Here is a 12,500-nt window from a genome sequence, read left to right as displayed (position 1 = left end):
CTGATTTTGAAGTAGTTAAAAAATTACTCGGAAATTATAAAGAGAACCGAATGGTAGATTCGGACTGGCCGTATTTTAAAACCATAAATTGTACAAAAAAATTGTGTGTGTGTGTCAAATTTTTTTCTCAAATTTATTATTTCTTTAAAAGAATGCCGATTTTGTGAATGAAACAAACTAGATCTTGAATAAGAAATGAATGTTTAATATGACAAATTTTCAGATTTTTTTTACATCATTTTAAAAGGGGGCTGATTTTGTGACTCAAACTAACTAGATCCGAGTACAGTGACTACCATCCTCCACAATTTGCTACTCATTTGAAGTACATATGTATTTCAACAATTTCTATCAAATACACTCTCTTTCTTGAGCATAAAAAATCCTCTTCCTGGGTGACAATAAATTATTTGCCAGAATGTTGCACAAGGACAAGTTGTTTTGATAATGAAAATCGGAAAGGTTTGAAATGATTTCATCGGCATTTACTTGTACCAAAGAGCACTCTTTCGACAGACAACACGTTGATCTAATGAGTGTCGCATGGTGGAAATAAACGCAATTATCAAACTTTCAATTTACTATTTAATAATTTTTTTTTTTTTGCATTTCAATTTGTACAAATGTATTCCCGATTGCGTACAAGCGAATATGTAAAACGTTGTCCTTTATTTTTTAATCATTATCTGCAGATATCAAAATAAATAGTATATTGAAAAATACAAAGATATTTTCGGGGGGGGGGGGCATTTATGACTCTAAGGGTCAAGAGGGGGCGTTTGGCTAAAATGGGTAGAGAACCTTTGCTCTAAAGGCGAAAATAATAATAAAGATTTTATGTTGTGTGGGATTGACACACGAGTATATGTCTTTCTCTCTCTCCCCCTGCATATATACACACATACACACACACATATGTACATATATACTTACATATATATAATTATACACACACACACACACACACACACACACACACACACACACATTTGGTTAAATTTATAGAAAAACAAAGACGAAGACAGGTGTAGGAACAAGCACGTTTCACGCTCGGGAAAAATAGAAAAGTCTTTTACATTTCGAGCCAACGCTCTTCGACAGAAAGGAATAAGAAGAAGTTAATAGAGAGAGAATGAAAAAAAACAAAAACGTGTTGAGTTCAGTGGTCTAACATGGCGAATGATTGAAAAATGAAAAAGGGTTGAATGAAAGGAAGATAATAATAAAGAGAGGTTGAATGAAGGAGAGATAATTCATGGTGATCCCATCAAGCAGAGGTGCGCAAGCGTGTGCGTGTATGTGAGAATGGTGAGTGTGTAAGTGTGTATGTGTGAAGGGGGTGAGTGGGTTTGACGTGTGTGTGTGTGTAACGTGTGCGTGTGTAACGTGTGCGTGTATAACGTGTAGCACTTGATGTGTGCTTTTACACGTGGTCTGTGTACATGTGTATGCGTGTGTGTGTCAGTGAGTAAATAGTGTGCATGTGTATGTATGTAGGCGAAAGTTATCTTTGTTTATGCGTGTTGTATGTGTGTGCGCATGTATGTGCATATATTATCTGTGTTTAGGTATTATGTGCTTTCGTGGATGTGGGTGTGTTCTTGATGGTGTGTGGTGTGTGTACTGAGTTAAACTGTGTGTGGCTGCTCATATAGTGGTATGTGTGATGACTCTATTGAAGATTGTGTGTATGTGAATGATGGTGTGTTGTGTGGGTGCTGAGAAGTTTGTGTGGAGTGGGAAGATGTTGTAGGTATGTGTGTAATGATACGTGAAGTAATGAGTTGAACAGTGTGTGTGCGTGTGTGTATAGTGGTGCGTGTGAGTGAGGGTGCCGAGGTGGGTGGTATGTGGGTGTGTGGGTGGAGAATGTGGGAGGTGAGTGGGAATCCGTGTAGGAATGGTGTAAAATAAAAGGAGCAAGTGACGTTGGTGTCAGATGAAGAGAGGAGGGGAGTTGAGTCCATGTGGCACAAAGGGACGAAGAGAGAAGATTAATTCCAGTTTATAGTGAAGGCGGGCGTCCAGTTGGCTCCTGTGCAGAGACAGTCCGAACACAGATAGATGTTGTAGCGAATTATCAGTAGAGTGGAAATGGCGCGAGACTGGAGTGTCATTGCCGAGTCTGAGGTCCCGGAGCTGCTCCGCAAACCGGTCAGCCAAGTGGCGTCCCGTTTGGCCAATGTACAGGGAAGGACAAAGAAAGCAGGAGATGCATTAATGACATTACTAGGGGTGTAGGTAAAGGAGTCGGTAATGTGATAGGGACGGTTATGGGTGCCTGTGAGGATGGTGTTGGGGAGGTAGGGGCAGGTGTGACATCGTGGGCGAGAGTAGGGAAGAAATTGTGGGCCAGGAGGTCACGCAGGTTGTGGACTCGTTTAAAGAAGGGAAGGGTTAGGTTAAGGAAGATGTGAGAAGTGGAGGGGTCAGACTGAAGTCGCCGGAAGGCTCGGAGAATGGTGCGTTGGAGGGGTAGGCTAGAGGGGTAGCAGGTGATGGGAAACAGGAGACGGGTAAGGGTAAGGCGGGTAAGAGGAGAAAGAGCAGAGGCACGGTCCACAGATCATGCCTGGGCAAGGGCAGTGTGGATAATGGTGAGGGGATTTCCATGTAGGATGAAGTGGCGAGTCTTGAGTTGAGACTGAGTCTCAAAGCCATGGTCGTCACTGTAGAGCTTGCGTAGACGGAGGAATTGGGAGTAAGTGGTGGAGAGTTTGGTGTGGTTTGAGTGGGAGGAGGAGAAGTTCAGGTAGGAGTGTGAGACAGTGTGTTTGAGTGTGAGACAGTATGTTTGTAGTATGTTTGGAGACAGTGTATTTGACAGTGTGTTTGGATGGAGGTAGTGAGAGCGGAGTGATGAATGCTGACAGAAATGTCGAGAAATTCGACGGAAGAATTGGAGATAGTGCCTCAACGTAGCCAGCGAACAGGCTCGCATATTTGAGGCTCATTCTCGTTCCTATGGCCACTCCCACGCATGCTGATAAAACTCTCCCGCGAACGAGAAGCAGTTGAGGGAAACGACAAGTTCGGCCAGACTAAGAAGTGTGGCGGTGTCAGGTTGAGAGTCATGCCAAAGATCTAGAAAGTGTTTAAGCGCAAGAAGTCCTTCGTTTTGTGGGATCACCGTATACATACATACATACATACATACATACATACATACATACATATACATATATATATATATATATATATATATATATATATATATATATATATATATATATATATAAATATATATATATATATATTTGGCAGGAATGGCAACAAAAGAAAGAAAGAGACCTCGATATTATGCAAATAGAAGAATGTATCTGTAAAAATATGTGACACAAGTGTCACGTATTTTTATAGATATATATGTATATATATATATATATATATATATATATATATATATATATATATATATATATATAGAGTGAGGTGAATAGGGGCCACATTTTCTTTCAAATGTGTTATACGAAAAACACGACTACGTTCAAGTTTTGTTCATATTTTTTATTAAGGATTTTTTATATATTTTCTTTATATTTGGTCCGGAACAATAATATCAACCTAAGAGATTTATAAAAGGTTATTGTTATAAAAATTCCTTAATAAAAACGTTGAACTAGTCGTATTTAAAATAAATTTGTGTATGTAAATGTTTAGACATGCTAAGTTTTATTTAATATACATACGTGTGTGTGTGTGTGTGTGTGTGTGTGTGTGTGTGTGTGTGTGTGTGTGTGTGTGTGTGTGTGTGTGTGTGTTTTGATACGTTACAGTTTGGATACACGTTCGTTTCAATTTTTCCAATTTTTCTTCTCTTGTTTTTTTCTCTTGTTTTTTTCAGAAAACGTGGGTGTACTTATAACGTTAAAGACATTTTCTTTTTTCTCTCCATTTCCTGAGCGTCAAACTGTCTATATATTTTTCCTCGTCTTTGTGTTGCATTTTTCGTCACCTTTGTACTACATACATGCATACATACATACATACATACATACATACATACATACATACATACATACGTTTTCAGCTGATACAGGCATGAAATTTGGCCAAAAGGAACGTTCATATTTGGTTATAGAACGAGTAAAGTCAGTCTCCTAAATCCAAAACCTGTGCGACAAATGTATCATATGAAGGCACTGTGAATAATGCTAAAGTGACCCGAGAATATTACATCAGACTTAGGAAAATATAGTAGTCGGAACAGTAAAAATATGCAAGACTTTTCTCAAGTTCCAAATGTAAATTTGTCTGTATTAACTACATCCCAAAGATGAGTTGTATGTGTTATGTTATATATCAATACAGTAATGGCAATTATATAATACACAAAGCTTTGGTCGTTACGGAGTTGTAATGAAAGAGAATTACCCAATATGCCGCACAGCGGGACTTAACCCAAGGCGACATGGTTGGAAAGCAAGCTTCTCGACCACACCCATGCCTGTAAAGGAGGGATACGTTTTAGATAATATACTCCTTGATACAATATGCTTAACAAAAAAGTGGGATGTTTACGACGAGAAGACCTTTGATTTTGATATTTATTCGAACAACGCAACAACAAACAACGCTGCACCATACAGGGTATTCTAGAATTAACTGTTTCAATGAAATTGAGCAAAATTTAAAAACAGACAGAATTTTATGTTTAACACCAAAACAAATAGATTTATAAATCTTACGTTTAGTTTTAATGAGAGTGAAAATTTTCAACATGACTGTATCCTTGCATACTTCAAATCTCTCCTTTGCGTTGTGAAATACAATTTGAAGCATTTCAGGAGTTAGCTCCTGCATTGCTAACAGAACGTGTTCTTTAAGCTCATCTAAACGATTACTCCATCTTGGGGGAGAAAGTAAAGAAAATGATTGCTGCTAAATTGAAAAAAAAAAAAATGCTGCCATTAACAAATAAGAGGGGTCCAACAGGAATGAAAATAAAATCATAAACAAAATTCAAAATGTATACGTTTTTAACACATATTAAACATGATAAACATAAATAAAAGTGAATTTTTAAAAAATGCGTCCGATTTCACTCAAATCATTAATTCTGTGGCACCCTGTATTTACTCGTCCAACTAAACGGGGTAGGGAACACAGGGGGGGGGGGCACTAAATGCAGGTGGCGAGCGTACCTTCCGGAAGTGGTCACGCAGTCAAACTTCAAATGGCTGTGAGTGACAACAGCAGTTTGTTTTTTTATATGAACATTTTGCATTATGTAGTTCAGACATGGATGACATAGAAAGCTGACATTCAGCCGGGCCATGCTGCGTTGCGCAGGATTCGAAACGTGAAACATCAACAGGGCACTTCTGGTGCGCGGGATGGTAACATGAATCATCAACAGAGCGCCGACAAAACTTTTAATGTTCTTCTCATTTCCTCTGCCAAATTGGACAAAAAGGTTTTCATGAAATATTATACGCTACTTATAATACACAAGTATTATAAAAATACATAAGTAGTGTATTTTTTTTTCGTCGGAATATGGTCCAAAACAAAGATAAAACCCAGTATACTTAAATCTGATTAATTTGTATCTGTTGGAGAGGGTCATAGTCGGCGTCGGAAATTTTTTTAGTCAACAGTAATTCGAGGATCCTGATTAATGTTTGTTGCAAATTTGGAGGAATGCGGCTGGAAACACTTCGAGTTAAGAGCCTTAACACTGCGGAAATGCTTTTAAAATGCAGTTTATCTGCCCCTGGGCCCGCATTAGGCAAGAAGTTGGAAATTCTTTTGACCCATAACACTCCACGGACTCTATGTAATGCAAGTGTAAAATTTCATTAAAATCGATTGGGTAGATCTCGAGTTTTAACATGACAAACACACAGGCAGACACACATCTTGTATTTTATATATATAGATATAACTTCGCATAAAAACAATTATAGATATGTGTGCGTGTGTGTGTGTGAGTGTGCGTGTAAGCAAATTGACATAAGCGAGATAGCTCAGAGTAGCCAATAGTATGTGTCGAAGCAACATGGACAAATACAGGTAAATTAAATACCACACAACATATGAGTGAACGGTGCTAAATTAACGGTGTGAGGCTATCAGCTGTGTGTGTGCAGACGCGTATGTGTAACAGCTAATGTGTACATGTATAACGGGTGCTAGTAATGTGTGCGCGTGCATGTGTGTTCTTCTGTCTTTGTTTGGTATATGTGTGTGTGTAAGAGACAGTCGGACATTTGTGTGTGTGTGCGTGCGTGTGTTTGTATGTATCACGTTGTTGTGTGCGTGTATATTATGTGTTTATGCGAGAATATTGTGTGTGTTTATGCGCGTGTGTGTGTATATATGGCGCAGTCGTGGCTGTGTTGTAAGAAACTTGCTTTCCAATCATAATGTTCAGGGTTCAGTCCCTCCGCGTGACACCTTGGGCAAGTGTCTTCTACTATAACCTCAGGCCGACCAAAGCCTTCTGAGTGAATTTGGTTGACAGAAGCTGAAAGAGACCGTCGTACATGTGTGTGTGTGTGTGTGTGTGTGTGTGTGTGTGTGTGTGTGTGTGTGTGTGTGTGTGTGTGCGTACGTGCGTGTGTGCATGTGGGTGTGAGTGTGTATTTGTTTGTCCCACCATCACCAGTTGGCAACCGGTGTTGGTGTTTTTGCGTCCCCGTGGCGTAGCGGTTCGGCAAAAAAACCGACGGAATAAGTACCGGGCTTACAAAAAATAAGTCCTGTGGTTCATTTGATCGACTGAAAGCTTCTGGGCTGTGCCCCAGCATGACCACAGTCGGGTGACCGAAACAGGTAAAAGATAAAGAGAGATAAAAGATGTGAGTGTCCTTGCTTTCATCTGTTTGTGAATATAGAGCTGTTGGATAAAGTGTGTGTGTGTATGCTAATATATGTGTGTGCATGTGTGTATGTGTGTGTGTATTTTTTGTGCGTATGAATATGCGTGTAAGAGAGCTTGCAAGTGTGTGTGTAAAATGTTTGTGTTAAGGTGTAGAGGGATTATGTCGACATGAACGGATGCGTCAAATAGAATACGGGTAGCATAGGAGGTAGCTGTTGGGAGGCTAGTAAGGATGGGGCGGATACGGGGAGAGAGAATGGATGCACGGTCAACAGATCGGACACGAGCGAGAGCGGTTTGGATAACGGTGAAGGTATCCCCGATGGGGGAAGTAGTGAGTCGGGAATTAAAACTGTGTCTCGAAGTCATGGTCGTCACTACAAAGCCAGCAGAGAAGGAGGGATTAGGAGTAAAGGATGGACATTTTGGTGTGGGTAGGGTAGGAGGAGAAGTTGGGGTAAGAATGTGAGTCTGAGGGTTTATTGTGACTGGGAGTGCTAAGAGAGAGGTTTTGGGTGGAAACGAAAATTTCGAGAAAGTTGACAGGGCAGGAGAATTCAATGGCGGGGATTGAAGGGCTTGACCGGGTGAGAAGGAGGAGATAATCTGTTCGTGGGAGAGTGAGTTTGCGCTAATAGTCATCAATGTAACGACCGTATAACTAAAAGAATATTTGGGTCTCAACATTGCCGACGAACAGGTTTGCATAGTTGGGACCTATTCCCGTTCCCACGGCTAATTCCGAGATGTGATTGTAAAATTCTCCAGCGAACAGGAAGCAGCTTAAAGAGAGGACATGTTCAGATAAATGGTGGGTGATAGAGGTGTCATGTTGAAGACCAGGACGTGGATCAAGGAAATGTCTTAAGGTGAGGAGGTTTTCATTGCGAGGAATAACAGTGGCGTCAAATGTGAAAAAGAGTCTCGAGGGGCCAAGAGGAATGGAGAAAGAATTAAAGCAACGAAGAGCAAGGCAGGTGTCATGAATGTGTGAGTTGAACAGTTTCAGCTCGAGATTTGTGGCCATGCTGGAGCACCGCCAACTGGTGTTGCAGGTAGTTTGATACTGCTACTGCCCTCATTCCTGGAACTTTTGATAGGAGATCGCATTTCATTTTGAAACATCTACGTGCAACCCAGGTAAGCTCTCAGTTTCTTCAGGAAAATATCTAAGAGCTGTGGGACCCTGAATCCCAAGCTATTGCAGTACCTATTCCTGTATTTTAACGGCAAGGGTGGGATTTTAAGCACTATGCAATGGCGCCTTGTTCTGGTGTTTATATAACTTTCAATGCCAAAGTTTAGTACAAGTCCTTCCAAGATTTTCCAGATGTATATTGCAGCATGTCTCTCCCGCCTTCTTTGCGGGAGTATGTATGTATGTATGTATGTATGTACGCATGTATGTATGTCTGTATGTCTGTCTGTCTGTATGTATGTATGTATGTATGTATGTGTGTTTGTGTATGTATGTATGCATGTATGTATGTATGTAGATGTGTGTCTATTTTTGTGTTTGTTCTCCAATTCTTCTTGACAACTGGTTTTTGTTTGTTTGTATTCCCCGTAACTTAGCAGTTCGGCAAAAAAAAATCCGATCGAATAAGTACCAAACATAAAATTAGTATTGATGTCGCGATTTGTTCGACCAAACCCATTCAAAGTGGTGCCCTAGCATGGCCACAGTCCAATGAAAGCAACAAGCAAAAAAAAAAAGAAAAAACAAAAACAAAAACAATGAAGGTATTGCTAATATCGATTGATTGAAACAGATCAATTACAGAAGTCGTCTTAACCCAGTAACCGGATATCCGGGTTGTCATTGTTATATGTATTGAGTCATAATTTTCTTTGCTGAGTCATTATCTTCCAGTCCTGTGATGGAAGGTGTTTTATGACAAACACTGAAAGTGTAACTGCGAAGAAATATAACCTATAAGCATTAACGACTACGGCTGCGGAATTGGTAGATTCGCTAGATCGTTGGACACAACGCCAACGGTATTTAGTTACATCCTTTTTGGATTCTGAGTTCAAATCATGCTGAGGTCAAATATTCCCTTTTATCTTTCATCCTCCCCAGAGTCGGTTAAAAATTTTTAAAAAATCAGACTCGTGGAACGGAATCGATTTGGTATTCCACTAAGTTGTCTTAGATGTTTTATAGGAATATGAATATTGATATATTTATCAGCATAATTTACAGTTTCGTCATCTACCCCTACCCTTGTCCGCCAAAATTAATAGTGCTATTCACCTGTTGACGGATACCTCACTGATTACCGGAAGGTTAAGCAATTGATTCTATTTATCCGCACTGGTGCCTGGAGAAATAAATAAATGTAATAAATCGTGGTTAGTTATTCCATGCTGTTTAAATGGTGATCGATTGCTCTACTCACTGTAAACGTCTACTCACACTATATCTACCATCAGCGCTCGTTATCATGATTTTTATTTCCTCTATTTTTTGTATTTTTACTGCCTTTTTTTTATCCAGTATTCTTGTTGTTAATTCGCCTCAACACGAAGATACTCAGCTACGATAAAAGACACTCCACTTGTGACAACCCTGTTATTTCTGTGAGTCAAATAAAATGGTTTAACGACTTCAGTTCCGGCACTGTATGTTCAGTCGCCTGCGTGGCACCTTGAGCAAGCATCTTCTTACTATAGCCCTATAGCCTCGGGCCCACCAAATCCTTGTGAGTGGATTTGGTAGACGGAAACTGAAAGAAGCCCGTCGTATGTGCATGTGTGTGTATGTGTGTATGTGTGTATGTGTGTGTGTGTGTGTGTGTGTGTGTGTGTGTGTGTGTGTGTGTGTGTGACCACCGCTTGGCAACCGGTGTTGGTATGTTTACGGCCTCATAACTTAGTGGTTCGGCTAAAGCGAATAATAGAATAAGTACCAGGTTTAAAACAAAAACATTCGTACCGGGGTCGATTCGTTCGGCTAAAATTCTTCAAGGCGGTGCCCCAGCATGGCCGTAGTCTAATGATTGAAACAAGTAAACAATAAAAGATAAAGACATCACAATTCCGCCGAGGTCGGCCTTATGTTTTATCGTTTCAGGGTCGATCAAATAAATACCAGTCGTGCACCGGGGTTGATGTAGTCGACTCACCCCTCTCACCAAAATTTCAGTTCTGCTGCCCATTGTGGAATGAATTTATATTTCTGACTATATTATCTGACGGGATTTTTTTCACAAGATGCTGGAGTGTGATTTGAGGGAGACTTGACTATTTTCTCTAACAGGTTGAACGATCCCGCTGCGGCTGCGTCATTGTTTTTCTCTGCGTATGTCGCATTATTAGTCGGCAGTTCGTTTCTCACTACCGGTCAAAGGCCCTGAAGTCTTTGTGGTTCACCTCAGCGATGTGTAGAAAGTTAACACGCGTAGAATACGAATATTATTTATGGTGTTGGACAGTGAAGAGACATCTCTCTTCACCTGGATAGGACGACAGTTTATGACATGATACAAAATTACGCAAGCTCACAGAATACTTTTCAGCTATTTATTTCGAGTAAGCCATCACATGGTCACTTTGCCTGCTAGAAATAGCAGTCAAATCTCCATCGCAAATCAAACCACGCAAGAAGTATACGTAGAATAAGGTAACCACAAATATCTTTGAAAGAAGATGATTATAGCTGGAATGATTTAGGGTTATTTGTTTGCTCAATCAGTTTTAACCGGGGGGGGGGGGTCAAACAGCGTCAACAGCAACTACATTTTAGTAATGAATTGTCTCCACTGAGTTCTAAGCAAACTAGAAACACCACGCAGCACTGATGGAAGATTGTAAAGATTGACCTTTTAGACCAGCTCTGACACTCTCATTAAAACTAACATAAACTAATTGAAATGGCATGAATGCCTCAAATTATCCTACCATTCCGAACCTTTATGCTTACATAGCAGATTATATCTATCTGAATTGATATCATCCGACTGTGATTGACTGTCAATCAGAGTGGCCTTTCTCTAGATGCGGTCCAGGATGCGCGTGTGTGTAGCAACATCACCATCCCAGAAGTGTATGCAGAACAACATTATAGGTCTTATCTGATCCTTGTAGAGTGTCTGCAGCTGTTATAGGGGTGGCTGAAAAATTTTTCTGGCGTCGAAGAGAAGGGTCAGTCTTTAGGATGCGGTCCTAGTTATGTTAAGGATGTACTTTCACCAGAAGAGAACTGCGGTGATAACGAGGCCCGGCATTTAGAGCGACTGAGAGGCACCTAACTGAATGCTGCCCGTATTTGGAGAGTTACGGCGGTGTATGCTTGATATTAGCAGTACTTGATTTTTTTTCCTGCTCGAAAAGTCAATGTTAGATGATATTACTTGAGAATGTTCTCATGGTCCCAGTTTATGGAACCAATGCAGGTTTGGAATGTGGTCTTTAGGATGTGTGTAGATGATACATGTGGAGGCGCAATGGCCTAGTGGTTAGGGCAACGGACTCGCGGTCATAGGATCGTGGTTTCGATTTCCAGACCGGGCGTTGTGAGTGTTTATTGAGCGAAAACACCTAAAGCTCCACGAGGTTCCGACAGGGGATGGTGGCGAACCCTGCTGTACTCTTCCACCACAACTTTCTCTCATTCTTACTTCCTGTTTCTGTTGTCCCTGTAATTCAAAGGGTCAGCCTTGTCACACTGTGTCACGCTGAATATCCCCGAGAACTACGTCAAGGGTGCACGTGTCTGTGGAGTGCTCAGCCACTTGCGCGTTAATTTCACGAGCAGGCTGTTCCGTTGATCGGATCAACTGGAACCCTCGACGTCGTAAGCGACGGAGTGCCAACAACAACAAAATGATGCATAGTTAGAGAAAGTTAGTAAAGAATGAAGGGTTGTATCATATACATGAGTGTGGAAACTGATGTGGGCGACAAGTAGGTTATTGGTGTATAAGACGAAAAGAGTGGAGGATAAAGCCGAAGCCTGAGGAACACCAGAATTAACTGAGAATTGGGCAGAAAGAGCTCCATTAACATGTGCCGGCGATCTGAAAAGAGGCGATCGACCCAAGAGATGAGCGTTAGTTGGAGCTCGTTGGCGATAAGTTTTCTTTGGGGATTCGCTTGCCAGACACGGGCGAAGACTTTGCTAATGTCTGAAGTTACAATATTAGTTCCGCTGAACTTCTCTGAAGTGAGATTTCACTGATGAATGATGTAAGAGAGTAGGTATCCAGTGAGTTTGGCTCTGCGGAAGCGGTAGTGGCAATCGCTGAGAGCAGGGAGAGAGAGAGAGAGGGGGAGAGAGAGAGAGGGGGGGGGGGGAGAGAGAGAGAGAGAGAGAGAGAGAGAGAGAGAGAGAGAGATTGAAAGTGTTGAGAAACGTTATGGCCGCTTCCATTACCTTCGAGATGTTAGAAGTGAGGCCGATGAGAGGGTAGTTCATTGGATCGGGTGGGTTTGCCTTTTTTTGAAACGGCACACACTGAAATGTGCTTCCAAATGGCAGGGCACAACTCTGTAGAGAGCGAACGATTAAAGAGTTCGTTGTGCATAGAAGACTGTTGTGAGACCAATAAACTAGCAGAAATCTATGCTAAGGAATATGGTAATAGAGTGCAACAATGTGAGTTTTGAGGGACACCACCTAAAGCAAAAGAATTATAAGAGAAAACAAGAACAAAGGTTATAGATTGCTAAA

The sequence above is a fragment of the Octopus bimaculoides genome, chromosome 8, assembly GCF_046866305.1.
Source record: "Octopus bimaculoides isolate indiv1 chromosome 8, ASM4686630v1, whole genome shotgun sequence".
Taxonomy (NCBI): Eukaryota; Metazoa; Mollusca; class Cephalopoda; order Octopoda; family Octopodidae; genus Octopus; species Octopus bimaculoides.
The sequence above is the reverse complement of the archived record's forward strand: the minus strand, read 5'-3'. Positions refer to the sequence as shown.